The sequence below is a fragment of the Phyllobates terribilis genome, unplaced genomic scaffold (assembly GCF_046119375.1).
Source record: "Phyllobates terribilis strain yellow unplaced genomic scaffold, ASM4611937v1 Scaffold_84__1_contigs__length_6523798, whole genome shotgun sequence".
NCBI lineage: Eukaryota > Metazoa > Chordata > Amphibia > Anura > Dendrobatidae > Phyllobates > Phyllobates terribilis.
In genome coordinates this window covers 1,124,426-1,150,335 of record NW_027362844.1, presented here as the reverse complement: position 1 = coordinate 1,150,335, position 25,910 = coordinate 1,124,426, and the positions used below count along the sequence as shown (strand labels likewise).

Below are 25,910 nucleotides of genomic sequence, written 5' to 3'. Positions count from 1 at the left end.
AGGGAGGAGAACCAATTAAGGCGGGGGGTGGGGTGGAACGAGCAGCTGTCTACCCTTAGCAGGAGGGCTCCTGATTACATACCTCTCCTGCTGCTGCTGCTGCTGGCTGTCCAGCAGCAGACTGAAGGTGGCTGCTGCTGTGCACAGGTATATAAAGGCTCAGAGCCTATTATGACACGCGCAGCCAGCGTTCCATTGCCACATTCCATCTACTGCAGGCAGGATACCTGGCTGGCTGAATGTCGCTGAGAAGCTCACAGAGACCGCCATAAGCAACAGTTTAACAGAATGCCACAGACTAATCAACCAAACTTTTTGGGTTGGGTTCTCTTTTATAGTCTGCAGGCATTAAATGAAAGAAGTCAGTGTTCCAGCAGAAGGAGACAACGTTTCAGAAAAGGCATTGTAGCAAACCAAAAAAGAAATTTTAAGCGCAGCAGAGTAACCAGCGCACATACCTGTTAGCTCAGGTGAGTTTAAAAGGCTGCTGTTGATAACAAGGGCATTTGCTAAATAGATGGTGTGCGTGCAACAATATACTGAAAGGTCAATTATATTGTGCAGCTTATCTCACCACCTGTAGTTATTTAGGTGAAAGCTCCAAAATGCTTGCCTAATATGTCTGTTTATCCAAAAGGAAGTAAAAAGGGAGAGCTAGAAAGATAGCATTGCATCACATTACATGGCAATGCAATGCACAGTTGCTGAAGTTGAACCAAAATGAGCTTGTAATCTGGCTTCTGCAACTTTGAACATGAAAAATCCAATGAGGAGAAGAAAAGCAAAGCCAAAGAGTCCATCCCAAAATCCGACAAACAAGCAAAATGAACAAAAAACATTGAATTCAATTCTTTCTGATTTTAGAAACTGCATTAAAGAAGGGGTGCACCGGTCCTGGAGATACTGCAATACCAGGTCAATGCGTGGAGTGGACAGAGCAAGCTCTTTTTCCATCTCCCTGTTCTAAAAATCCATTTAATATATGGTCCCCAGATAGGGGACGTATCAGATATTAAACTGATAAGAACAGATACTACACTTGATCTTAGCCAAAAGGCCGAGAAGCGATAACCAGAATTGGTTTCAAACTACGGAGCCACCCAAGGATCCTGAAAAGTCCATTTGTGGAGATGAGCTCCTGGACTCCCGTTAAGAAGACATGTTGTCAACCTCTAGATCCCTTACATGCCTGCACTTTTCGGCTTGCTGCTGCTGCAATCCACGCGTTTTAGATCTGCATAACTCCACCTCTTTAAACACAGCACCTTCACCCCCTGCTGTTCCCACCCGCCTCAACACCGTTGGAAGGGAGGAGAACCAATTAAGGCGGAGGGTGGGGTGGAACGAGCAGCTGTCTACCCTTAGCAGGAGGGCTCCTGATTACATACCTCTCCTGCTGCTGCTGCTGCTGGCTGTCCAGCAGCAGACTGAAGGTGGCTGCTGCTGTGCACAGGTATATAAAGGCTCAGAGCCTATTATGACACGCGCAGCCAGCGTTCCATTGCCACATTCCATCTACTGCAGGCAGGATACCTGGCTGGCTGAATGTCGCTGAGAAGCTCACAGAGACCGCCATAAGCAACAGTTTAACAGAATGCCACAGACTAATCAACCAAACTTTTTGGGTTGGGTTCTCTTTTATAGTCTGCAGGCATTAAATGAAAGAAGTCAGTGTTCCAGCAGAAGGAGACAACGTTTCAGAAAAGGCATTGTAGCAAACCAAAAAAGAAATTTTAAGCGCAGCAGAGTAACCAGCGCACATACCTGTTAGCTCAGGTGAGTTTAAAAGGCTGCTGTTGATAACAAGGGCATTTGCTAAATAGATGGTGTGCGTGCAACAATATACTGAAAGGTCAATTATATTGTGCAGCTTATCTCACCACCTGTAGTTATTTAGGTGAAAGCTCCAAAATGCTTGCCTAATATGTCTGTTTATCCAAAAGGAAGTAAAAAGGGAGAGCTAGAAAGATAGCATTGCATCACATTACATGGCAATGCAATGCACAGTTGCTGAAGTTGAACCAAAATGAGCTTGTAATCTGGCTTCTGCAACTTTGAACATGAAAAATCCAATGAGGAGAAGAAAAGCAAAGCCAAAGAGTCCATCCCAAAATCCGACAAACAAGCAAAATGAACAAAAAACATTGAATTCAATTCTTTCTGATTTTAGAAACTGCATTAAAGAAGGGGTGCACCGGTCCTGGAGATACTGCAATACCAGGTCAATGCGTGGAGTGGACAGAGCAAGCTCTTTTTCCATCTCCCTGTTCTAAAAATCCATTTAATATATGGTCCCCAGATAGGGGACGTATCAGATATTAAACTGATAAGAACAGATACTACACTTGATCTTAGCCAAAAGGCCGAGAAGCGATAACCAGAATTGGTTTCAAACTACGGAGCCACCCAAGGATCCTGAAAAGTCCATTTGTGGAGATGAGCTCCTGGACTCCCGTTAAGAAGACATGTTGTCAACCTCTAGATCCCTTACATGCCTGCACTTTTCGGCTTGCTGCTGCTGCAATCCACGCGTTTTAGATCTGCATAACTCCACCTCTTTAAACACAGCACCTTCACCCCCTGCTGTTCCCACCCGCCTCAACACCGTTGGAAGGGAGGAGAACCAATTAAGGCGGAGGGTGGGGTGGAACGAGCAGCTGTCTACCCTTAGAAGGAGGGCTCCTGATTACATACCTCTCCTGCTGCTGCTGCTGCTGGCTGTCCAGCAGCAGACTGAAGGTGGCTGCTGCTGTGCACAGGTATATAAAGGCTCAGAGCCTATTATGACACGCGCAGCCAGCGTTCCATTGCCACATTCCATCTACTGCAGGCAGGATACCTGGCTGGCTGAATGTCGCTGAGAAGCTCACAGAGACCGGCATAAGCAACAGTTTAACAGAATGCCACAGACTAATCAACCAAACTTTTTGGGTTGGGTTCTCTTTTATAGTCTGCAGGCATTAAATGAAAGAAGTCAGTGTTCCAGCAGAAGGAGACAACGTTTCAGAAAAGGCATTGTAGCAAACCAAAAAAGAAATTTTAAGCGCAGCAGAGTAACCAGCGCACATACCTGTTAGCTCAGGTGAGTTTAAAAGGCTGCTGTTGATAACAAGGGCATTTGCTAAATAGATGGTGTGTGTGCAACAATATACTGAAAGGTCAATTATATTGTGCAGCTTATCTCACCACCTGTAGTTATTTAGGTGAAAGCTCCAAAATGCTTGCCTAATATGTCTGTTTATCCAAAAGGAAGTAAAAAGGGAGAGCTAGAAAGATAGCATTGCATCACATTACATGGCAATGCAATGCACAGTTGCTGAAGTTGAACCAAAATGAGCTTGTAATCTGGCTTCTGCAACTTTGAACATGAAAAATCCAATGAGGAGAAGAAAAGCAAAGCCAAAGAGTCCATCCCAAAATCCGACAAACAAGCAAAATGAACAAAAAACATTGAATTCAATTCTTTCTGATTTTAGAAACTGCATTAAAGAAGGGGTGCACCGGTCCTGGAGATACTGCAATACCAGGTCAATGCGTGGAGTGGACAGAGCAAGCTCTTTTTCCATCTCCCTGTTCTAAAAATCCATTTAATATATGGTCCCCAGATAGGGGACGTATCAGATATTAAACTGATAAGAACAGATTTTTTTTTTTATCGAAAGCCCGAATTCGTGTACAAAACCCGAGTGCGCTTAAAAAAGTGACAAGTGCCACAAAAAAAGTGCACTAGGATGCTGGTCTTCTTGAAACCCTCTCCAAAAGGAGAAGGGTCCCCCAAACCATTCCCCGTCCCTCCGAGCCAAAAGGCCACAGCGAGGAACAGGGACAAAAAGCCACCTCCAACCGAAGCCAGAGGCGACCCAATCTTACCCCCAGCACCTGCCCGAGTTCTCACCCGAGCAAGGCACTGGGAGCCAAAGACTGTGCTCCCCTCCCGGAAGAGGGGAGCCAACAACGCTCTCCTCCCGAAAGAGGAGAGCCAGGGGGTTTCAGGGGGGAGCGGAACCTGATGGCCACACACTCCCCCCCTAGACCTGCCAAGAGAGGAACCCGTAAGGGAACCGCATCCCGACAAAATCCTAGTAGGACGTGACACACGTGAATAAGTGGACACACAGTGACAAAGAAATTAAATAAATAGTGAAGGTTTCACAGTATAATACTGCCCGGACCTTCGACCGGGAATTGAAAAATTCCCCATCCTAAGGCCAGAAGGCCCGGAATAAGGGTGTGTGCGAAGAAAGAAAATTTGAAGTGCTTGTGCAAATGTGCCATAAACTCAAGTGGGGTTCCCAATCCCAGTGAGTTAAGGCACCCCAGGGTCACCACTCCTGGGGCACTTCACACTTCGGGCTTTCGATCTTCCCCGGCCCAATGGCGTCGATCCTGGGGGGCCATGCTTTCCACCAGATGACTATATTAGCCACCTGGCGTACTAACAAGCGCCTAAACCCCAGTGTGCATAATGTATCAATCTACTAGGGCGGCCAACATCCAAAACCGCCTTTTCGAAAGACACTACACTTGATCTTAGCCAAAAGGCCGAGAAGCGATAACCAGAATTGGTTTCAAACTACGGAGCCACCCAAGGATCCTGAAAAGTCCATTTGTGGAGATGAGCTCCTGGACTCCCGTTAAGAAGACATGTTGTCAACCTCTAGATCCCTTACATGCCTGCACTTTTCGGCTTGCTGCTGCTGCAATCCACGCGTTTTAGATCTGCATAACTCCACCTCTTTAAACACAGCACCTTCACCCCCTGCTGTTCCCACCCGCCTCAACACCGTTGGAAGGGAGGAGAACCAATTAAGGCGGGGGGTGGGGTGGAACGAGCAGCTGTCTACCCTTAGCAGGAGGGCTCCTGATTACATACCTCTCCTGCTGCTGCTGCTGGCTGTCCAGCAGCAGACTGAAGGTGGCTGCTGCTGTGCACAGGTATATAAAGGCTCAGAGCCTATTATGACACGCGCAGCCAGCGTTCCATTGCCACATTCCATCTACTGCAGGCAGGATACCTGGCTGGCTGAATGTCGCTGAGAAGCTCACAGAGACCGCCATAAGCAACAGTTTAACAGAATGCCACAGACTAATCAACCAAACTTTTTGGGTTGGGTTCTCTTTTATAGTCTGCAGGCATTAAATGAAAGAAGTCAGTGTTCCAGCAGAAGGAGACAACGTTTCAGAAAAGGCATTGTAGCAAACCAAAAAAGAAATTTTAAGCGCAGCAGAGTAACCAGCGCACATACCTGTTAGCTCAGGTGAGTTTAAAAGGCTGCTGTTGATAACAAGGGCATTTGCTAAATAGATGGTGTGTGTGCAACAATATACTGAAAGGTCAATTATATTGTGCAGCTTATCTCACCACCTGTAGTTATTTAGGTGAAAGCTCCAAAATGCTTGCCTAATATGTCTGTTTATCCAAAAGGAAGTAAAAAGGGAGAGCTAGAAAGATAGCATTGCATCACATTACATGGCAATGCAATGCACAGTTGCTGAAGTTGAACCAAAATGAGCTTGTAATCTGGCTTCTGCAACTTTGAACATGAAAAATCCAATGAGGAGAAGAAAAGCAAAGCCAAAGAGTCTATCCCAAAATCCGACAAACAAGCAAAATGAACAAAAAACATTGAATTCAATTCTTTCTGATTTTAGAAACTGCATTAAAGAAGGGGTGCACCGGTCCTGGAGATACTGCAATACCAGGTCAATGCGTGGAGTGGACAGAGCAAGCTCTTTTTCCATCTCCCTGTTCTAAAAATCCATTTAATATATGGTCCCCAGATAGGGGACGTATCAGATATTAAACTGATAAGAACAGATACTACACTTGATCTTAGCCAAAAGGCCGAGAAGCGATAACCAGAATTGGTTTCAAACTACGGAGCCACCCAAGGATCCTGAAAAGTCCATTTGTGGAGATGAGCTCCTGGACTCCCGTTAAGAAGACATGTTGTCAACCTCTAGATCCCTTACATGCCTGCACTTTTCGGCTTGCTGCTGCTGCAATCCACGCGTTTTAGATCTGCATAACTCCACCTCTTTAAACACAGCACCTTCACCCCCTGCTGTTCCCACCCGCCTCAACACCGTTGGAAGGGAGGAGAACCAATTAAGGCGGGGGTGGGGTGGAACGAGCAGCTGTCTACCCTTAGCAGGAGGGCTCCTGATTACATACCTCTCCTGCTGCTGCTGCTGCTGGCTGTCCAGCAGCAGACTGAAGGTGGCTGCTGCTGTGCACAGGTATATAAAGGCTCAGAGCCTATTATGACACGCGCAGCCAGCGTTCCATTGCCACATTCCATCTACTGCAGGCAGGATACCTGGCTGGCTGAATGTCGCTGAGAAGCTCACAGAGACCGCCATAAGCAACAGTTTAACAGAATGCCACAGACTAATCAACCAAACTTTTTGGGTTGGGTTCTCTTTTATAGTCTGCAGGCATTAAATGAAAGAAGTCAGTGTTCCAGCAGAAGGAGACAACGTTTCAGAAAAGGCATTGTAGCAAACCAAAAAAGAAATTTTAAGCGCAGCAGAGTAACCAGCGCACATACCTGTTAGCTCAGGTGAGTTTAAAAGGCTGCTGTTGATAACAAGGGCATTTGCTAAATAGATGGTGTGTGTGCAACAATATACTGAAAGGTCAATTATATTGTGCAGCTTATCTCACCACCTGTAGTTATTTAGGTGAAAGCTCCAAAATGCTTGCCTAATATGTCTGTTTATCCAAAAGGAAGTAAAAAGGGAGAGCTAGAAAGATAGCATTGCATCACATTACATGGCAATGCAATGCACAGTTGCTGAAGTTGAACCAAAATGAGCTTGTAATCTGGCTTCTGCAACTTTGAACATGAAAAATCCAATGAGGAGAAGAAAAGCAAAGCCAAAGAGTCCATCCCAAAATCCGACAAACAAGCAAAATGAACAAAAAACATTGAATTCAATTCTTTCTGATTTTAGAAACTGCATTAAAGAAGGGGTGCACCGGTCCTGGAGATACTGCAATACCAGGTCAATGCGTGGAGTGGACAGAGCAAGCTCTTTTTCCATCTCCCTGTTCTAAAAATCCATTTAATATATGGTCCCCAGATAGGGGACGTATCAGATATTAAACTGATAAGAACAGATACTACACTTGATCTTAGCCAAAAGGCCGAGAAGCGATAACCAGAATTGGTTTCAAACTACGGAGCCACCCAAGGATCCTGAAAAGTCCATTTGTGGAGATGAGCTCCTGGACTCCCGTTAAGGAGACATGTTGTCAACCTCTAGATCCCTTACATGCCTGCACTTTTCGGCTTGCTGCTGCTGCAATCCACGCGTTTTAGATCTGCATAACTCCACCTCTTTAAACACAGCACCTTCACCCCCTGCTGTTCCCACCCGCCTCAACACCGTTGGAAGGGAGGAGAACCAATTAAGGCGGGGGGTGGGGTGGAACGAGCAGCTGTCTACCCTTAGCAGGAGGGCTCCTGATTACATACCTCTCCTGCTGCTGCTGCTGCTGGCTGTCCAGCAGCAGACTGAAGGTGGCTGCTGCTGTGCACAGGTATATAAAGGCTCAGAGCCTATTATGACACGCGCAGCCAGCGTTCCATTGCCACATTCCATCTACTGCAGGCAGGATACCTGGCTGGCTGAATGTCGCTGAGAAGCTCACAGAGACCGCCATAAGCAACAGTTTAACAGAATGCCACAGACTAATCAACCAAACTTTTTGGGTTGGGTTCTCTTTTATAGTCTGCAGGCATTAAATGAAAGAAGTCAGTGTTCCAGCAGAAGGAGACAACGTTTCAGAAAAGGCATTGTAGCAAACCAAAAAAGAAATTTTAAGCGCAGCAGAGTAACCAGCGCACATACCTGTTAGCTCAGGTGAGTTTAAAAGGCTGCTGTTGATAACAAGGGCATTTGCTAAATAGATGGTGTGTGTGCAACAATATACTGAAAGGTCAATTATATTGTGCAGCTTATCTCACCACCTGTAGTTATTTAGGTGAAAGCTCCAAAATGCTTGCCTAATATGTCTGTTTATCCAAAAGGAAGTAAAAAGGGAGAGCTAGAAAGATAGCATTGCATCACATTACATGGCAATGCAATGCACAGTTGCTGAAGTTGAACCAAAATGAGCTTGTAATCTGGCTTCTGCAACTTTGAACATGAAAAATCCAATGAGGAGAAGAAAAGCAAAGCCAAAGAGTCCATCCCAAAATCCGACAAACAAGCAAAATGAACAAAAAACATTGAATTCAATTCTTTCTGATTTTAGAAACTGCATTAAAGAAGGGGTGCACCGGTCCTGGAGATACTGCAATACCAGGTCAATGCGTGGAGTGGACAGAGCAAGCTCTTTTTCCATCTCCCTGTTCTAAAAATCCATTTAATATATGGTCCCCAGATAGGGGACGTATCAGATATTAAACTGATAAGAACAGATACTACACTTGATCTTAGCCAAAAGGCCGAGAAGCGATAACCAGAATTGGTTTCAAACTACGGAGCCACCCAAGGATCCTGAAAAGTCCATTTGTGGAGATGAGCTCCTGGACTCCCGTTAAGAAGACATGTTGTCAACCTCTAGATCCCTTACATGCCTGCACTTTTCGGCTTGCTGCTGCTGCAATCCACGCGTTTTAGATCTGCATAACTCCACCTCTTTAAACACAGCACCTTCACCCCCTGCTGTTCCCACCCGCCTCAACACCGTTGGAAGGGAGGAGAACCAATTAAGGCGGGGGGTGGGGTGGAACGAGCAGCTGTCTACCCTTAGCAGGAGGGCTCCTGATTACATACCTCTCCTGCTGCTGCTGCTGCTGGCTGTCCAGCAGCAGACTGAAGGTGGCTGCTGCTGTGCACAGGTATATAAAGGCTCAGAGCCTATTATGACACGCGCAGCCAGCGTTCCATTGCCACATTCCATCTACTGCAGGCAGGATACCTGGCTGGCTGAATGTCGCTGAGAAGCTCACAGAGACCGCCATAAGCAACAGTTTAACAGAATACCACAGACTAATCAACCAAACTTTTTGGGTTGGGTTCTCTTTTATAGTCTGCAGGCATTAAATGAAAGAAGTCAGTGTTCCAGCAGAAGGAGACAACGTTTCAGAAAAGGCATTGTAGCAAACCAAAAAAGAAATTTTAAGCGCAGCAGAGTAACCAGCGCACATACCTGTTAGCTCAGGTGAGTTTAAAAGGCTGCTGTTGATAACAAGGGCATTTGCTAAATAGATGGTGTGTGTGCAACAATATACTGAAAGGTCAATTATATTGTGCAGCTTATCTCACCACCTGTAGTTATTTAGGTGAAAGCTCCAAAATGCTTGCCTAATATGTCTGTTTATCCAAAAGGAAGTAAAAAGGGAGAGCTAGAAAGATAGCATTGCATCACATTACATGGCAATGCAATGCACAGTTGCTGAAGTTGAACCAAAATGAGCTTGTAATCTGGCTTCTGCAACTTTGAACATGAAAAATCCAATGAGGAGAAGAAAAGCAAAGCCAAAGAGTCCATCCCAAAATCCGACAAACAAGCAAAATGAACAAAAAACATTGAATTCAATTCTTTCTGATTTTAGAAACTGCATTAAAGAAGGGGTGCACCGGTCCTGGAGATACTGCAATACCAGGTCAATGCGTGGAGTGGACAGAGCAAGCTCTTTTTCCATCTCCCTGTTCTAAAAATCCATTTAATATATGGTCCCCAGATAGGGGACGTATCAGATATTAAACTGATAAGAACAGATACTACACTTGATCTTAGCCAAAAGGCCGAGAAGCGATAACCAGAATTGGTTTCAAACTACGGAGCCACCCAAGGATCCTGAAAAGTCCATTTGTGGAGATGAGCTCCTGGACTCCCGTTAAGAAGACATGTTGTCAACCTCTAGATCCCTTACATGCCTGCACTTTTCGGCTTGCTGCTGCTGCAATCCACGCGTTTTAGATCTGCATAACTCCACCTCTTTAAACACAGCACCTTCACCCCCTGCTGTTCCCACCCGCCTCAACACCGTTGGAAGGGAGGAGAACCAATTAAGGCGGGGGTGGGGTGGAACGAGCAGCTGTCTACCCTTAGCAGGAGGGCTCCTGATTACATACCTCTCCTGCTGCTGCTGCTGCTGGCTGTCCAGCAGCAGACTGAAGGTGGCTGCTGCTGTGCACAGGTATATAAAGGCTCAGAGCCTATTATGACACGCGCAGCCAGCGTTCCATTGCCACATTCCATCTACTGCAGGCAGGATACCTGGCTGGCTGAATGTCGCTGAGAAGCTCACAGAGACCGCCATAAGCAACAGTTTAACAGAATGCCACAGACTAATCAACCAAACTTTTTGGGTTGGGTTCTCTTTTATAGTCTGCAGGCATTAAATGAAAGAAGTCAGTGTTCCAGCAGAAGGAGACAACGTTTCAGAAAAGGCATTGTAGCAAACCAAAAAAGAAATTTTAAGCGCAGCAGAGTAACCAGCGCACATACCTGTTAGCTCAGGTGAGTTTAAAAGGCTGCTGTTGATAACAAGGGCATTTGCTAAATAGATGGTGTGTGTGCAACAATATACTGAAAGGTCAATTATATTGTGCAGCTTATCTCACCACCTGTAGTTATTTAGGTGAAAGCTCCAAAATGCTTGCCTAATATGTCTGTTTATCCAAAAGGAAGTAAAAAGGGAGAGCTAGAAAGATAGCATTGCATCACATTACATGGCAATGCAATGCACAGTTGCTGAAGTTGAACCAAAATGAGCTTGTAATCTGGCTTCTGCAACTTTGAACATGAAAAATCCAATGAGGAGAAGAAAAGCAAAGCCAAAGAGTCCATCCCAAAATCCGACAAACAAGCAAAATGAACAAAAAACATTGAATTCAATTCTTTCTGATTTTAGAAACTGCATTAAAGAAGGGGTGCACCGGTCCTGGAGATACTGCAATACCAGGTCAATGCGTGGAGTGGACAGAGCAAGCTCTTTTTCCATCTCCCTGTTCTAAAAATCCATTTAATATATGGTCCCCAGATAGGGGACGTATCAGATATTAAACTGATAAGAACAGATACTACACTTGATCTTAGCCAAAAGGCCGAGAAGCGATAACCAGAATTGGTTTCAAACTACGGAGCCACCCAAGGATCCTGAAAAGTCCATTTGTGGAGATGAGCTCCTGGACTCCCGTTAAGGAGACATGTTGTCAACCTCTAGATCCCTTACATGCCTGCACTTTTCGGCTTGCTGCTGCTGCAATCCACGCGTTTTAGATCTGCATAACTCCACCTCTTTAAACACAGCACCTTCACCCCCTGCTGTTCCCACCCGCCTCAACACCGTTGGAAGGGAGGAGAACCAATTAAGGCGGGGGGTGGGGTGGAACGAGCAGCTGTCTACCCTTAGCAGGAGGGCTCCTGATTACATACCTCTCCTGCTGCTGCTGCTGCTGGCTGTCCAGCAGCAGACTGAAGGTGGCTGCTGCTGTGCACAGGTATATAAAGGCTCAGAGCCTATTATGACACGCGCAGCCAGCGTTCCATTGCCACATTCCATCTACTGCAGGCAGGATACCTGGCTGGCTGAATGTCGCTGAGAAGCTCACAGAGACCGCCATAAGCAACAGTTTAACAGAATGCCACAGACTAATCAACCAAACTTTTTGGGTTGGGTTCTCTTTTATAGTCTGCAGGCATTAAATGAAAGAAGTCAGTGTTCCAGCAGAAGGAGACAACGTTTCAGAAAAGGCATTGTAGCAAACCAAAAAAGAAATTTTAAGCGCAGCAGAGTAACCAGCGCACATACCTGTTAGCTCAGGTGAGTTTAAAAGGCTGCTGTTGATAACAAGGGCATTTGCTAAATAGATGGTGTGTGTGCAACAATATACTGAAAGGTCAATTATATTGTGCAGCTTATCTCACCACCTGTAGTTATTTAGGTGAAAGCTCCAAAATGCTTGCCTAATATGTCTGTTTATCCAAAAGGAAGTAAAAAGGGAGAGCTAGAAAGATAGCATTGCATCACATTACATGGCAATGCAATGCACAGTTGCTGAAGTTGAACCAAAATGAGCTTGTAATCTGGCTTCTGCAACTTTGAACATGAAAAATCCAATGAGGAGAAGAAAAGCAAAGCCAAAGAGTCCATCCCAAAATCCGACAAACAAGCAAAATGAACAAAAAACATTGAATTCAATTCTTTCTGATTTTAGAAACTGCATTAAAGAAGGGGTGCACCGGTCCTGGAGATACTGCAATACCAGGTCAATGCGTGGAGTGGACAGAGCAAGCTCTTTTTCCATCTCCCTGTTCTAAAAATCCATTTAATATATGGTCCCCAGATAGGGGACGTATCAGATATTAAACTGATAAGAACAGATACTACACTTGATCTTAGCCAAAAGGCCGAGAAGCGATAACCAGAATTGGTTTCAAACTACGGAGCCACCCAAGGATCCTGAAAAGTCCATTTGTGGAGATGAGCTCCTGGACTCCCGTTAAGAAGACATGTTGTCAACCTCTAGATCCCTTACATGCCTGCACTTTTCGGCTTGCTGCTGCTGCAATCCACGCGTTTTAGATCTGCATAACTCCACCTCTTTAAACACAGCACCTTCACCCCCTGCTGTTCCCACCCGCCTCAACACCGTTGGAAGGGAGGAGAACCAATTAAGGCGGGGGGTGGGGTGGAACGAGCAGCTGTCTACCCTTAGCAGGAGGGCTCCTGATTACATACCTCTCCTGCTGCTGCTGCTGCTGGCTGTCCAGCAGCAGACTGAAGGTGGCTGCTGCTGTGCACAGGTATATAAAGGCTCAGAGCCTATTATGACACGCGCAGCCAGCGTTCCATTGCCACATTCCATCTACTGCAGGCAGGATACCTGGCTGGCTGAATGTCGCTGAGAAGCTCACAGAGACCGCCATAAGCAACAGTTTAACAGAATACCACAGACTAATCAACCAAACTTTTTGGGTTGGGTTCTCTTTTATAGTCTGCAGGCATTAAATGAAAGAAGTCAGTGTTCCAGCAGAAGGAGACAACGTTTCAGAAAAGGCATTGTAGCAAACCAAAAAAGAAATTTTAAGCGCAGCAGAGTAACCAGCGCACATACCTGTTAGCTCAGGTGAGTTTAAAAGGCTGCTGTTGATAACAAGGGCATTTGCTAAATAGATGGTGTGTGTGCAACAATATACTGAAAGGTCAATTATATTGTGCAGCTTATCTCACCACCTGTAGTTATTTAGGTGAAAGCTCCAAAATGCTTGCCTAATATGTCTGTTTATCCAAAAGGAAGTAAAAAGGGAGAGCTAGAAAGATAGCATTGCATCACATTACATGGCAATGCAATGCACAGTTGCTGAAGTTGAACCAAAATGAGCTTGTAATCTGGCTTCTGCAACTTTGAACATGAAAAATCCAATGAGGAGAAGAAAAGCAAAGCCAAAGAGTCCATCCCAAAATCCGACAAACAAGCAAAATGAACAAAAAACATTGAATTCAATTCTTTCTGATTTTAGAAACTGCATTAAAGAAGGGGTGCACCGGTCCTGGAGATACTGCAATACCAGGTCAATGCGTGGAGTGGACAGAGCAAGCTCTTTTTCCATCTCCCTGTTCTAAAAATCCATTTAATATATGGTCCCCAGATAGGGGACGTATCAGATATTAAACTGATAAGAACAGATACTACACTTGATCTTAGCCAAAAGGCCGAGAAGCGATAACCAGAATTGGTTTCAAACTACGGAGCCACCCAAGGATCCTGAAAAGTCCATTTGTGGAGATGAGCTCCTGGACTCCCGTTAAGAAGACATGTTGTCAACCTCTAGATCCCTTACATGCCTGCACTTTTCGGCTTGCTGCTGCTGCAATCCACGCGTTTTAGATCTGCATAACTCCACCTCTTTAAACACAGCACCTTCACCCCCTGCTGTTCCCACCCGCCTCAACACCGTTGGAAGGGAGGAGAACCAATTAAGGCGGGGGGTGGGGTGGAACGAGCAGCTGTCTACCCTTAGCAGGAGGGCTCCTGATTACATACCTCTCCTGCTGCTGCTGCTGCTGGCTGTCCAGCAGCAGACTGAAGGTGGCTGCTGCTGTGCACAGGTATATAAAGGCTCAGAGCCTATTATGACACGCGCAGCCAGCGTTCCATTGCCACATTCCATCTACTGCAGGCAGGATACCTGGCTGGCTGAATGTCGCTGAGAAGCTCACAGAGACCGCCATAAGCAACAGTTTAACAGAATGCCACAGACTAATCAACCAAACTTTTTGGGTTGGGTTCTCTTTTATAGTCTGCAGGCATTAAATGAAAGAAGTCAGTGTTCCAGCAGAAGGAGACAACGTTTCAGAAAAGGCATTGTAGCAAACCAAAAAAGAAATTTTAAGCGCAGCAGAGTAACCAGCGCACATACCTGTTAGCTCAGGTGAGTTTAAAAGGCTGCTGTTGATAACAAGGGCATTTGCTAAATAGATGGTGTGTGTGCAACAATATACTGAAAGGTCAATTATATTGTGCAGCTTATCTCACCACCTGTAGTTATTTAGGTGAAAGCTCCAAAATGCTTGCCTAATATGTCTGTTTATCCAAAAGGAAGTAAAAAGGGAGAGCTAGAAAGATAGCATTGCATCACATTACATGGCAATGCAATGCACAGTTGCTGAAGTTGAACCAAAATGAGCTTGTAATCTGGCTTCTGCAACTTTGAACATGAAAAATCCAATGAGGAGAAGAAAAGCAAAGCCAAAGAGTCCATCCCAAAATCCGACAAACAAGCAAAATGAACAGAAAACATTGAATTCAATTCTTTCTGATTTTAGAAACTGCATTAAAGAAGGGGTGCACCGGTCCTGGAGATACTGCAATACCAGGTCAATGCGTGGAGTGGACAGAGCAAGCTCTTTTTCCATCTCCCTGTTCTAAAAATCCATTTAATATATGGTCCCCAGATAGGGGACGTATCAGATATTAAACTGATAAGAACAGATACTACACTTGATCTTAGCCAAAAGGCCGAGAAGCGATAACCAGAATTGGTTTCAAACTACGGAGCCACCCAAGGATCCTGAAAAGTCCATTTGTGGAGATGAGCTCCTGGACTCCCGTTAAGAAGACATGTTGTCAACCTCTAGATCCCTTACATGCCTGCACTTTTCGGCTTGCTGCTGCTGCAATCCACGCGTTTTAGATCTGCATAACTCCACCTCTTTAAACACAGCACCTTCACCCCCTGCTGTTCCCACCCGCCTCAACACCGTTGGAAGGGAGGAGAACCAATTAAGGCGGGGGGTGGGGTGGAACGAGCAGCTGTCTACCCTTAGCAGGAGGGCTCCTGATTACATACCTCTCCTGCTGCTGCTGCTGCTGGCTGTCCAGCAGCAGACTGAAGGTGGCTGCTGCTGTGCACAGGTATATAAAGGCTCAGAGCCTATTATGACACGCGCAGCCAGCGTTCCATTGCCACATTCCATCTACTGCAGGCAGGATACCTGGCTGGCTGAATGTCGCTGAGAAGCTCACAGAGACCGCCATAAGCAACAGTTTAACAGAATGCCACAGACTAATCAACCAAACTTTTAGGTTGGGTTCTCTTTTATAGTCTGCAGGCATTAAATGAAAGAAGTCAGTGTTCCAGCAGAAGGAGACAACGTTTCAGAAAAGGCATTGTAGCAAACCAAAAAAGAAATTTTAAGCGCAGCAGAGTAACCAGCGCACATACCTGTTAGCTCAGGTGAGTTTAAAAGGCTGCTGTTGATAACAAGGGCATTTGCTAAATAGATGGTGTGTGTGCAACAATATACTGAAAGGTCAATTATATTGTGCAGCTTATCTCACCACCTGTAGTTATTTAGGTGAAAGCTCCAAAATGCTTGCCTAATATGTCTGTTTATCCAAAAGGAAGTAAAAAGGGAGAGCTAGAAAGATAGCATTGCATCACATTACATGGCAATGCAATGCACAGTTGCTGAAGTTGAACCAAAATGAGCTTGTAATCTGGCTTCTGCAACTTTGAACATGAAAAATCCAATGAGGAGAAGAAAAGCAAAGCCAAAGAGTCCATCCCAAAATCCGACAAACAAGCAAAATGAACAAAAAACATTGAATTCAATTCTTTCTGATTTTAGAAACTGCATTAAAGAAGGGGTGCACCGGTCCTGGAGATACTGCAATACCAGGTCAATGCGTGGAGTGGACAGAGCAAGCTCTATTTCCATCTCCCTGTTCTAAAAATCCATTTAATATATGGTCCCCAGATAGGGGACGTATCAGATATTAAACTGATAAGAACAGATACTACACTTGATCTTAGCCAAAAGGCCGAGAAGCGATAACCAGAATTGGTTTCAAACTACGGAGCCACCCAAGGATCCTGAAAAGTCCATTTGTGGAGATGAGCTCCTGGACTCCCGTTAAGAAGACATGTTGTCAACCTCTAGATCCCTTACATGCCTGCACTTTTCGGCTTGCTGCTGCTGCAATCCACGCGTTTTAGATCTGCATAACTCCACCTCTTTAAACACAGCACCTTCACCCCCTGCTGTTCCCACCCGCCTCAACACCGTTGGAAGGGAGGAGAACCAATTAAGGCGGGGGGTGGGGTGGAACGAGCAGCTGTCTACCCTTAGCAGGAGGGCTCCTGATTACATACCTCTCCTGCTGCTGCTGCTGCTGGCTGTCCAGCAGCAGACTGAAGGTGGCTGCTGCTGTGCACAGGTATATAAAGGCTCAGAGCCTATTATGACACGCGCAGCCAGCGTTCCATTGCCACATTCCATCTACTGCAGGCAGGATACCTGGCTGGCTGAATGTCGCTGAGAAGCTCACAGAGACCGCCATAAGCAACAGTTTAACAGAATGCCACAGACTAATCAACCAAACTTTTTGGGTTGGGTTCTCTTTTATAGTCTGCAGGCATTAAATGAAAGAAGTCAGTGTTCCAGCAGAAGGAGACAACGTTTCAGAAAAGGCATTGTAGCAAACCAAAAAAGAAATTTTAAGCGCAGCAGAGTAACCAGCGCACATACCTGTTAGCTCAGGTCAGTTTAAAAGGCTGCTGTTGATAACAAGGGCATTTGCTAAATAGATGGTGTGCGTGCAACAATATACTGAAAGGTCAATTATATTGTGCAGCTTATCTCACCACCTGTAGTTATTTAGGTGAAAGCTCCAAAATGCTTGCCTAATATGTCTGTTTATCCAAAAGGAAGTAAAAAGGGAGAGCTAGAAAGATAGCATTGCATCACATTACATGGCAATGCAATGCACAGTTGCTGAAGTTGAACCAAAATGAGCTTGTAATCTGGCTTCTGCAACTTTGAACATGAAAAATCCAATGAGGAGAAGAAAAGCAAAGCCAAAGAGTCCATCCCAAAATCCGACAAACAAGCAAAATGAACAAAAAACATTGAATTCAATTCTTTCTGATTTTAGAAACTGCATTAAAGAAGGGGTGCACCGGTCCTGGAGATACTGCAATACCAGGTCAATGCGTGGAGTGGACAGAGCAAGCTCTTTTTCCATCTCCCTGTTCTAAAAATCCATTTAATATATGGTCCCCAGATAGGGGACGTATCAGATATTAAACTGATAAGAACAGATACTACACTTGATCTTAGCCAAAAGGCCGAGAAGCGATAACCAGAATTGGTTTCAAACTACGGAGCCACCCAAGGATCCTGAAAAGTCCATTTGTGGAGATGAGCTCCTGGACTCCCGTTAAGAAGACATGTTGTCAACCTCTAGATCCCTTACATGCCTGCACTTTTCGGCTTGCTGCTGCTGCAATCCACGCGTTTTAGATCTGCATAACTCCACCTCTTTAAACACAGCACCTTCACCCCCTGCTGTTCCCACCCGCCTCAACACCGTTGGAAGGGAGGAGAACCAATTAAGGCGGGGGGTGGGGTGGAACGAGCAGCTGTCTACCCTTAGCAGGAGGGCTCCTGATTACATACCTCTCCTGCTGCTGCTGCTGGCTGTCCAGCAGCAGACTGAAGGTGGCTGCTGCTGTGCACAGGTATATAAAGGCTCAGAGCCTATTATGACACGCGCAGCCAGCGTTCCATTGCCACATTCCATCTACTGCAGGCAGGATACCTGGCTGGCTGAATGTCGCTGAGAAGCTCACAGAGACCGCCATAAGCAACAGTTTAACAGAATGCCACAGACTAATCAACCAAACTTTTTGGGTTGGGTTCTCTTTTATAGTCTGCAGGCATTAAATGAAAGAAGTCAGTGTTCCAGCAGAAGGAGACAACGTTTCAGAAAAGGCATTGTAGCAAACCAAAAAAGAAATTTTAAGCGCAGCAGAGTAACCAGCGCACATACCTGTTAGCTCAGGTGAGTTTAAAAGGCTGCTGTTGATAACAAGGGCATTTGCTAAATAGATGGTGTGTGTGCAACAATATACTGAAAGGTCAATTATATTGTGCAGCTTATCTCACCACCTGTAGTTATTTAGGTGAAAGCTCCAAAATGCTTGCCTAATATGTCTGTTTATCCAAAAGGAAGTAAAAAGGGAGAGCTAGAAAGATAGCATTGCATCACATTACATGGCAATGCAATGCACAGTTGCTGAAGTTGAACCAAAATGAGCTTGTAATCTGGCTTCTGCAACTTTGAACATGAAAAATCCAATGAGGAGAAGAAAAGCAAAGCCAAAGAGTCCATCCCAAAATCCGACAAACAAGCAAAATGAACAAAAAACATTGAATTCAATTCTTTCTGATTTTAGAAACTGCATTAAAGAAGGGGTGCACCGGTCCTGGAGATACTGCAATACCAGGTCAATGCGTGGAGTGGACAGAGCAAGCTCTTTTTCCATCTCCCTGTTCTAAAAATCCATTTAATATATGGTCCCCAGATAGGGGACGTATCAGATATTAAACTGATAAGAACAGATACTACACTTGATCTTAGCCAAAAGGCCGAGAAGCGATAACCAGAATTGGTTTCAAACTACGGAGCCACCCAAGGATCCTGAAAAGTCCATTTGTGGAGATGAGCTCCTGGACTCCCGTTAAGAAGACATGTTGTCAACCTCTAGATCCCTTACATGCCTGCACTTTTCGGCTTGCTGCTGCTGCAATCCACGCGTTTTAGATCTGCATAACTCCACCTCTTTAAACACAGCACCTTCACCCCCTGCTGTTCCCACCCGCCTCAACACCGTTGGAAGGGAGGAGAACCAATTAAGGCGGGGGGTGGGGTGGAACGAGCAGCTGTCTACCCTTAGCAGGAGGGCTCCTGATTACATACCTCTCCTGCTGCTGCTGCTGCTGGCTGTCCAGCAGCAGACTGAAGGTGGCTGCTGCTGTGCACAGGTATATAAAGGCTCAGAGCCTATTATGACACACGCAGCCAGCGTTCCATTGCCACATTCCATCTACTGCAGGCAGGATACCTGGCTGGCTGAATGTCGCTGAGAAGCTCACAGAGACCGCCATAAGCAACAGTTTAACAGAATACCACAGACTAATCAACCAAACTTTTTGGGTTGGGTTCTCTTTTATAGTCTGCAGGCATTAAATGAAAGAAGTCAGTGTTCCAGCAGAAGGAGACAGCGTTTCAGAAAAGGCATTGTAGCAAACCAAAAAAGAAATTTTAAGCGCAGCAGAGTAACCAGCGCACATACCTGTTAGCTCAGGTGAGTTTAAAAGGCTGCTGTTGATAACAAGGGCATTTGCTAAATAGATGGTGTGTGTGCAACAATATACTGAAAGGTCAATTATATTGTGCAGCTTATCTCACCACCTGTAGTTATTTAGGTGAAAGCTCCAAAATGCTTGCCTAATATGTCTGTTTATCCAAAAGGAAGTAAAAAGGGAGAGCTAGAAAGATAGCATTGCATCACATTACATGGCAATGCAATGCACAGTTGCTGAAGTTGAACCAAAATGAGCTTGTAATCTGGCTTCTGCAACTTTGAACATGAAAAATCCAATGAGGAGAAGAAAAGCAAAGCCAAAGAGTCCATCCCAAAATCCGACAAACAAGCAAAATGAACAAAAAACATTGAATTCAATTCTTTCTGATTTTAGAAACTGCATTAAAGAAGGGGTGCACCGGTCCTGGAGATACTGCAATACCAGGTCAATGCGTGGAGTGGACAGAGCAAGCTCTTTTTCCATCTCCCTGTTCTAAAAATCCATTTAATATATGGTGCCCAGATAGGGGACGTATCAGATATTAAACTGATAAGAACAGATACTACACTTGATCTTAGCCAAAAGGCCGAGAAGCGATAACCAGAATTGGTTTCAAACTACGGAGCCACCCAAGGATCCTGAAAAGTCCATTTGTGGAGATGAGCTCCTGGACTCCCGTTAAGAAGACATGTTGTCAACCTCTATATCCCTTACATGCCTGCACTTTTCGGCTTGCTGCTGCTGCAATCCACGCGTTTTAGATCTGCATAACTCCACCTCTTTAAACACAGCACCTTCACCCCCTGCTGTTCCCACCCGCCTCAACACCGTTGGAAGGGAGGAGAACCAATTAAGGCGGGGGGTGGGGTGGAACGAGCAGCTGTCTACCCTTAGCAGGAAGGCTCCTGATTACATACCTCTCCTGCTGCTGCTGCTGCTGGCTGTCCAGCAGCAGACTGAAGGTGGCTGCTGCTGTGCACAGGTATATAAAGGCTCAGAGCCTATTATGACACGCGCAGCCAGCGTTCCATTGCCACATTCCATCTACTGCAGGCAGGATACCTGGCTGGCTGAATGTCGCTGAGAAGCTCACAGAGACCGCCATAAGCAACAGTTTAACAGAATGCCACAGACTAATCAACCAAACTTTTTGGGTTGGGTTCTCTTTTATAGTCTGCAGGCATTAAATGAAAGAAGTCAGTGTTCCAGCAGAAGGAGACAACGTTTCAGAAAAGGCATTGTAGCAAACCAAAAAAGAAATTTTAAGCGCAGCAGAGTAACCAGCGCACATACCTGTTAGCTCAGGTGAGTTTAAAAGGCTGCTGTTGATAACAAGGGCATTTGCTAAATAGATGGTGTGTGTGCAACAATATACTGAAAGGTCAATTATATTGTGCAGCTTATCTCACCACCTGTAGTTATTTAGGTGAAAGCTCCAAAATGCTTGCCTAATATGTCTGTTTATCCAAAAGGAAGTAAAAAGGGAGAGCTAGAAAGATAGCATTGCATCACATTACATGGCAATGCAATGCACAGTTGCTGAAGTTGAACCAAAATGAGCTTGTAATCTGGCTTCTGCAACTTTGAACATGAAAAATCCAATGAGGAGAAGAAAAGCAAAGCCAAAGAGTCCATCCCAAAATCCGACAAACAAGCAAAATGAACAAAAAACATTGAATTCAATTCTTTCTGATTTTAGAAACTGCATTAAAGAAGGGGTGCACCGGTCCTGGAGATACTGCAATACCAGGTCAATGCGTGGAGTGGACAGAGCAAGCTCTTTTTCCATCTCCCTGTTCTAAAAATCCATTTAATATATGGTCCCCAGATAGGGGACGTATCAGATATTAAACTGATAAGAACAGATACTACACTTGATCTTAGCCAAAAGGCCGAGAAGCGATAACCAGAATTGGTTTCAAACTACGGAGCCACCCAAGGATCCTGAAAAGTCCATTTGTGGAGATGAGCTCCTGGACTCCCGTTAAGAAGACATGTTGTCAACCTCTAGATCCCTTACATGCCTGCACTTTTCGGCTTGCTGCTGCTGCAATCCACGCGTTTTAGATCTGCATAACTCCACCTCTTTAAACACAGCACCTTCACCCCCTGCTGTTCCCACCCGCCTCAACACCGTTGGAAGGGAGGAGAACCAATTAAGGCGGGGGGTGGGGTGGAACGAGCAGCTGTCTACCCTTAGCAGGAGGGCTCCTGATTACATATCTCTCCTGCTGCTGCTGCTGCTGCTGGCTGTCCAGCAGCAGACTGAAGGTGGCTGCTGCTGTGCACAGGTATATAAAGGCTCAGAGCCTATTATGACACGCGCAGCCAGCGTTCCATTGCCACATTCCATCTACTGCAGGCAGGATACCTGGCTGGCTGAATGTCGCTGAGAAGCTCACAGAGACCGCCATAAGCAACAGTTTAACAGAATGCCACAGACTAATCAACCAAACTTTTTGGGTTGGGTTCTCTTTTATAGTCTGCAGGCATTAAATGAAAGAAGTCAGTGTTCCAGCAGAAGGAGACAGCGTTTCAGAAAAGGCATTGTAGCAAACCAAAAAAGAAATTTTAAGCGCAGCAGAGTAACCAGCGCACATACCTGTTAGCTCAGGTGAGTTTAAAAGGCTGCTGTTGATAACAAGGGCATTTGCTAAATAGATGGTGTGTGTGCAACAATATACTGAAAGGTCAATTATATTGTGCAGCTTATCTCACCACCTGTAGTTATTTAGGTGAAAGCTCCAAAATGCTTGCCTAATATGTCTGTTTATCCAAAAGGAAGTAAAAAGGAGAGCTAGAAAGATAGCATTGCATCACATTACATGGCAATGCAATGCACAGTTGCTGAAGTTGAACCAAAATGAGCTTGTAATCTGGCTTCTGCAACTTTGAACATGAAAAATCCAATGAGGAGAAGAAAAGCAAAGCCAAAGAGTCCATCCCAAAATCCGACAAACAAGCAAAATGAACAAAAAACATTGAATTCAATTCTTTCTGATTTTAGAAACTGCATTAAAGAAGGGGTGCACCGGTCCTGGAGATACTGCAATACCAGGTCAATGCGTGGAGTGGACAGAGCAAGCTCTTTTTCCATCTCCCTGTTCTAAAAATCCATTTAATATATGGTGCCCAGATAGGGGACGTATCAGATATTAAACTGATAAGAACAGATACTACACTTGATCTTAGCCAAAAGGCCGAGAAGCGATAACCAGAATTGGTTTCAAACTACGGAGCCACCCAAGGATCCTGAAAAGTCCATTTGTGGAGATGAGCTCCTGGACTCCCGTTAAGAAGACATGTTGTCAACCTCTAGATCCCTTACATGCCTGCACTTTTCGGCTTGCTGCTGCTGCAATCCACGCGTTTTAGATCTGCATAACTCCACCTCTTTAAACACAGCACCTTCACCCCCTGCTGTTCCCACCCGCCTCAACACCGTTGGAAGGGAGGAGAACCAATTAAGGCGGGGGGTGGGGTGGAACGAGCAGCTGTCTACCCTTAGCAGGAAGGCTCCTGATTACATACCTCTCCTGCTGCTGCTGCTGGCTGTCCAGCAGCAGACTGAAGGTGGCTGCTGCTGTGCACAGGTATATAAAGGCTCAGAGCCTATTATGACACGCGCAGCCAGCGTTCCATTGCCACATTCCATCTACTGCAGGCAGGATACCTGGCTGGCTGAATGTCGCTGAGAAGCTCACAGAGACCGCCATAAGCAACAGTTTAACAGAATGCCACAGACTAATCAACCAAACTTTTTGGGTTGGGTTCTCTTTTATAGTCTGCAGGCATTAAATGAAAGAAGTCAGTGTTCCAGCAGAAGGAGACAACGTTTCAGAAAAGGCATTGTAGCAAACCAAAAAAGAAATTTTAAGCGCAGCAGAGTAACCAGCGCACATACCTGTTAGCTCAGGTCAGTTTAAAAGGCTGCTGTTGATAACAAGGGCATTTGCTAAATAGATGGTGTGTGTGCAACAATATACTGAAAGGTCAATTATATTGTGCAGCTTATCTCACCACCTGTAGTTATTTAGGTGAAAGCTCCAAAATGCTTGCCTAATATGTCTGTTTATCCAAAAGGAAGTAAAAAGGGAGAGCTAGAAAGATAGCATTGCATCACATTACATGGCAATGCAATGCACAGTTGCTGAAGTTGAACCAAAATGAGCTTGTAATCTGGCTTCTGCAACTTTGAACATGAAAAATCCAATGAGGAGAAGAAAAGCAAAGCCAAAGAGTCCATCCCAAAATCCGACAAACAAGCAAAATGAACAAAAAACATTGAATTCAATTCTTTCTGATTTTAGAAACTGCATTAAAGAAGGGGTGCACCGGTCCTGGAGATACTGCAATACCAGGTCAATGCGTGGAGTGGACAGAGCAAGCTCTTTTTCCATCTCCCTGTTCTAAAAATCCATTTAATATATGGTCCCCAGATAGGGGACGTATCAGATATTAAACTGATAAGAACAGATACTACACTTGATCTTAGCCAAAAGGCCGAGAAGCGATAACCAGAATTGGTTTCAAACTACGGAGCCACCCAAGGATCCTGAAAAGTCCATTTGTGGAGATGAGCTCCTGGACTCCCGTTAAGAAGACATGTTGTCAACCTCTAGATCCCTTACATGCCTGCACTTTTCGGCTTGCTGCTGCTGCAATCCACGCGTTTTAGATCTGCATAACTCCACCTCTTTAAACACAGCACCTTCACCCCCTGCTGTTCCCACCCGCCTCAACACCGTTGGAAGGGAGGAGAACCAATTAAGGCGGGGGGTGGGGTGGAACGAGCAGCTGTCTACCCTTAGCAGGAGGGCTCCTGATTACATACCTCTCCTGCTGCTGCTGCTGGCTGTCCAGCAGCAGACTGAAGGTGGCTGCTGCTGTGCACAGGTATATAAAGGCTCAGAGCCTATTATGACACGCGCAGCCAGCGTTCCATTGCCACATTCCATCTACTGCAGGCAGGATACCTGGCTGGCTGAATGTCGCTGAGAAGCTCACAGAGACCGCCATAAGCAACAGTTTAACAGAATGCCACAGACTAATCAACCAAACTTTTTGGGTTGGGTTCTCTTTTATAGTCTGCAGGCATTAAATGAAAGAAGTCAGTGTTCCAGCAGAAGGAGACAACGTTTCAGAAAAGGCATTGTAGCAAACCAAAAAAGAAATTTTAAGCGCAGCAGAGTAACCAGCGCACATACCTGTTAGCTCAGGTGAGTTTAAAAGGCTGCTGTTGATAACAAGGGCATTTGCTAAATAGATGGTGTGTGTGCAACAATATACTGAAAGGTCAATTATATTGTGCAGCTTATCTCACCACCTGTAGTTATTTAGGTGAAAGCTCCAAAATGCTTGCCTAATATGTCTGTTTATCCAAAAGGAAGTAAAAAGGGAGAGCTAGAAAGATAGCATTGCATCACATTACATGGCAATGCAATGCACAGTTGCTGAAGTTGAACCAAAATGAGCTTGTAATCTGGCTTCTGCAACTTTGAACATGAAAAATCCAATGAGGAGAAGAAAAGCAAAGCCAAAGAGTCCATCCCAAAATCCGACAAACAAGCAAAATGAACAAAAAACATTGAATTCAATTCTTTCTGATTTTAGAAACTGCATTAAAGAAGGGGTGCACCGGTCCTGGAGATACTGCAATACCAGGTCAATGCGTGGAGTGGACAGAGCAAGCTCTTTTTCCATCTCCCTGTTCTAAAAATCCATTTAATATATGGTCCCCAGATAGGGGACGTATCAGATATTAAACTGATAAGAACAGATACTACACTTGATCTTAGCCAAAAGGCCGAGAAGCGATAACCAGAATTGGTTTCAAACTACGGAGCCACCCAAGGATCCTGAAAAGTCCATTTGTGGAGATGAGCTCCTGGACTCCCGTTAAGAAGACATGTTGTCAACCTCTAGATCCCTTACATGCCTGCACTTTTCGGCTTGCTGCTGCTGCAATCCACGCGTTTTAGATCTGCATAACTCCACCTCTTTAAACACAGCACCTTCACCCCCTGCTGTTCCCACCCGCCTCAACACCGTTGGAAGGGAGGAGAACCAATTAAGGCGGGGGGTGGGGTGGAACGAGCAGCTGTCTACCCTTAGCAGGAGGGCTCCTGATTACATACCTCTCCTGCTGCTGCTGCTGCTGGCTGTCCAGCAGCAGACTGAAGGTGGCTGCTGCTGTGCACAGGTATATAAAGGCTCAGAGCCTATTATGACACGCGCAGCCAGCGTTCCATTGCCACATTCCATCTACTGCAGGCAGGATACCTGGCTGGC

General features: G+C 45.3%; 19 non-coding genes across 19 annotated transcripts; all 19 read right to left on the bottom strand.

The window, feature by feature from the left end:
* Positions 1 to 878: 878 nt before the first annotated feature.
* On the bottom strand, positions 879 to 1,069 carry LOC141197362 (U2 spliceosomal RNA). The gene has a single exon (XR_012269616.1). It is a non-coding gene; the product is annotated as a U2 spliceosomal RNA (small nuclear RNA).
* Positions 1,070 to 2,184: 1,115 nt separating this feature from the next.
* Positions 2,185 to 2,375, bottom strand: LOC141197361 (U2 spliceosomal RNA). The gene has a single exon (XR_012269615.1). It is a non-coding gene; the product is annotated as a U2 spliceosomal RNA (small nuclear RNA).
* A 1,115-nt stretch (positions 2,376 to 3,490) lies between these two features.
* LOC141197545 (U2 spliceosomal RNA) lies at positions 3,491 to 3,673 on the bottom strand. The gene has a single exon (XR_012269795.1). It is a non-coding gene; the product is annotated as a U2 spliceosomal RNA (small nuclear RNA).
* Positions 3,674 to 5,666: 1,993 nt separating this feature from the next.
* LOC141197360 (U2 spliceosomal RNA) lies at positions 5,667 to 5,857 on the bottom strand. The gene has a single exon (XR_012269614.1). It is a non-coding gene; the product is annotated as a U2 spliceosomal RNA (small nuclear RNA).
* A 1,114-nt stretch (positions 5,858 to 6,971) lies between these two features.
* On the bottom strand, positions 6,972 to 7,162 carry LOC141197359 (U2 spliceosomal RNA). Its single transcript, XR_012269613.1, has one exon. It is a non-coding gene; the product is annotated as a U2 spliceosomal RNA (small nuclear RNA).
* Positions 7,163 to 8,277: 1,115 nt separating this feature from the next.
* On the bottom strand, positions 8,278 to 8,468 carry LOC141197358 (U2 spliceosomal RNA). The gene has a single exon (XR_012269612.1). It is a non-coding gene; the product is annotated as a U2 spliceosomal RNA (small nuclear RNA).
* A 1,115-nt stretch (positions 8,469 to 9,583) lies between these two features.
* LOC141197357 (U2 spliceosomal RNA) lies at positions 9,584 to 9,774 on the bottom strand. The gene has a single exon (XR_012269611.1). It is a non-coding gene; the product is annotated as a U2 spliceosomal RNA (small nuclear RNA).
* A 1,114-nt stretch (positions 9,775 to 10,888) lies between these two features.
* Positions 10,889 to 11,079, bottom strand: LOC141197356 (U2 spliceosomal RNA). Its single transcript, XR_012269610.1, has one exon. It is a non-coding gene; the product is annotated as a U2 spliceosomal RNA (small nuclear RNA).
* Positions 11,080 to 12,194: 1,115 nt separating this feature from the next.
* LOC141197355 (U2 spliceosomal RNA) lies at positions 12,195 to 12,385 on the bottom strand. The gene has a single exon (XR_012269609.1). It is a non-coding gene; the product is annotated as a U2 spliceosomal RNA (small nuclear RNA).
* Positions 12,386 to 13,500: 1,115 nt separating this feature from the next.
* LOC141197353 (U2 spliceosomal RNA) lies at positions 13,501 to 13,691 on the bottom strand. The gene has a single exon (XR_012269607.1). It is a non-coding gene; the product is annotated as a U2 spliceosomal RNA (small nuclear RNA).
* A 1,115-nt stretch (positions 13,692 to 14,806) lies between these two features.
* Positions 14,807 to 14,997, bottom strand: LOC141197352 (U2 spliceosomal RNA). The gene has a single exon (XR_012269606.1). It is a non-coding gene; the product is annotated as a U2 spliceosomal RNA (small nuclear RNA).
* Positions 14,998 to 16,111: 1,114 nt separating this feature from the next.
* LOC141197405 (U2 spliceosomal RNA) lies at positions 16,112 to 16,302 on the bottom strand. The gene has a single exon (XR_012269662.1). It is a non-coding gene; the product is annotated as a U2 spliceosomal RNA (small nuclear RNA).
* A 1,115-nt stretch (positions 16,303 to 17,417) lies between these two features.
* LOC141197351 (U2 spliceosomal RNA) lies at positions 17,418 to 17,608 on the bottom strand. The gene has a single exon (XR_012269605.1). It is a non-coding gene; the product is annotated as a U2 spliceosomal RNA (small nuclear RNA).
* Positions 17,609 to 18,720: 1,112 nt separating this feature from the next.
* Positions 18,721 to 18,911, bottom strand: LOC141197350 (U2 spliceosomal RNA). Its single transcript, XR_012269604.1, has one exon. It is a non-coding gene; the product is annotated as a U2 spliceosomal RNA (small nuclear RNA).
* A 1,115-nt stretch (positions 18,912 to 20,026) lies between these two features.
* On the bottom strand, positions 20,027 to 20,217 carry LOC141197528 (U2 spliceosomal RNA). The gene has a single exon (XR_012269778.1). It is a non-coding gene; the product is annotated as a U2 spliceosomal RNA (small nuclear RNA).
* A 1,115-nt stretch (positions 20,218 to 21,332) lies between these two features.
* On the bottom strand, positions 21,333 to 21,523 carry LOC141197349 (U2 spliceosomal RNA). The gene has a single exon (XR_012269603.1). It is a non-coding gene; the product is annotated as a U2 spliceosomal RNA (small nuclear RNA).
* A 1,117-nt stretch (positions 21,524 to 22,640) lies between these two features.
* Positions 22,641 to 22,831, bottom strand: LOC141197527 (U2 spliceosomal RNA). The gene has a single exon (XR_012269777.1). It is a non-coding gene; the product is annotated as a U2 spliceosomal RNA (small nuclear RNA).
* Positions 22,832 to 23,943: 1,112 nt separating this feature from the next.
* LOC141197348 (U2 spliceosomal RNA) lies at positions 23,944 to 24,134 on the bottom strand. Its single transcript, XR_012269602.1, has one exon. It is a non-coding gene; the product is annotated as a U2 spliceosomal RNA (small nuclear RNA).
* Positions 24,135 to 25,246: 1,112 nt separating this feature from the next.
* Positions 25,247 to 25,437, bottom strand: LOC141197347 (U2 spliceosomal RNA). Its single transcript, XR_012269601.1, has one exon. It is a non-coding gene; the product is annotated as a U2 spliceosomal RNA (small nuclear RNA).
* Positions 25,438 to 25,910: the final 473 nt, after the last annotated feature.